Source organism: Babylonia areolata, chromosome 23, assembly GCF_041734735.1.
Source record: "Babylonia areolata isolate BAREFJ2019XMU chromosome 23, ASM4173473v1, whole genome shotgun sequence".
NCBI lineage: Eukaryota > Metazoa > Mollusca > Gastropoda > Neogastropoda > Buccinidae > Babylonia > Babylonia areolata.
In genome coordinates, this window is record NC_134898.1 from 13,421,209 (window position 1) to 13,422,518 (window position 1,310).

The window sequence follows — 1,310 nt, forward strand, 5'->3', positions numbered from 1 at the left end:
CCTGCCCGTCTGTCTGTCTGTCTGCCTGCCTGCCTGTCTGTCTGTTTGCCTGCCTGCCTGCCTGTCTGTCTGTTTGCCTGCCTGCCTGCCTGCCTGACTGCCTGTCTGTCTGCCTGCCTTTTTGTCTGCCTGCCCGTCTGCCTGCCTGCCTGTCTTTTTGTCTGTCTGTCTGCCTGCCTGTCTTTTTATCTGTCTGTCTGCATGCCTGTCTGTCTCCCTGCCTGCCTGCCTGCCCGTCTGTCTGCTTGTCTGTCTGTCTGTCTCTCCCCCTCTCTCTTTTTCTGTGTTTCTCTGTCTTTCTGTCTGTCTGTCTGTCTGTCTGTCTCTCTTCACTCTCTCTCTCTTCTCTCTCTGTGTCTCTGTCTGTCTGTCTATCTCTCCCCCTCTCTCTTTTTCTGTGTTTTTTTCTCTCTGTCTCTGTCTGTCTGTCTGTCTGTCTCTCATAAGTGATATCTCAGCTTCCTTCTCTGTCTCTATGTCTGTTGTTCCTGTTTCTGTCATTGTCTCTTTGTCACTCTCTGCCTCTCTCTGTCTCTCTGTCTCTGTCTCTCTCTTCACACACACACACACACACACTCTCTCTCTTCACACACACACACTCTCTCTCTCTTCACTCTCTCTCTCTTCACACACACACACACACACACACACACACACACACACACACACACACACACTCTCTCTCTCTCTCTTTCTCTCATAAGTGATATCTCTGTCTCCTTCTCTGTCTCTGTCTCTATGTCTGCTGTTCCTGTTTCTGTCATTGTCTCTTTGTCCCTCTCTGCCCCTCTCTCTCTCTCTGCCTCTCTCTCTCTCTGCCCCCCCCTCTCTCTCTCTTTCTTTGTCCGTCTGTCTTTCTGTCTTTGTCTTTCTCCTTCTCTCCTCTTTTTCTTTCTGTAACTGCCTTGTCTGTTTATCTGTCTGTCTGTATGCCTCTGTCTCTCTCTCTCTCTCTGTCTCTCTCTGTCTCTCTGTCTCTCTCTCTGTGTAATCTGTATGTCCCCAGCACTCATTGTTCAAAAGGAAATGTCGCAGCCAGACAACACGGGCGTTCGTTATACTTGTCTCCCCCCCCTCCTTTAACTCTCTCCATACGAACGGCGAAAAAGACGACGTTAACAGCGTTTCACCCCAGTTACCATCATCAAAATCTTGCAAGCGGAAGGCTCTTATACTGAAGAGGTGAATGTTGACAAAGAATACCACAATTGTGACGACGGAAGCTAAAGGTTGGGTCATTCAGACACCCTCTGGACATCCGAAGGGTCTGTGTAGAGGAGAAGAGAGGACTGGCCGTACTGAGTGAGTTA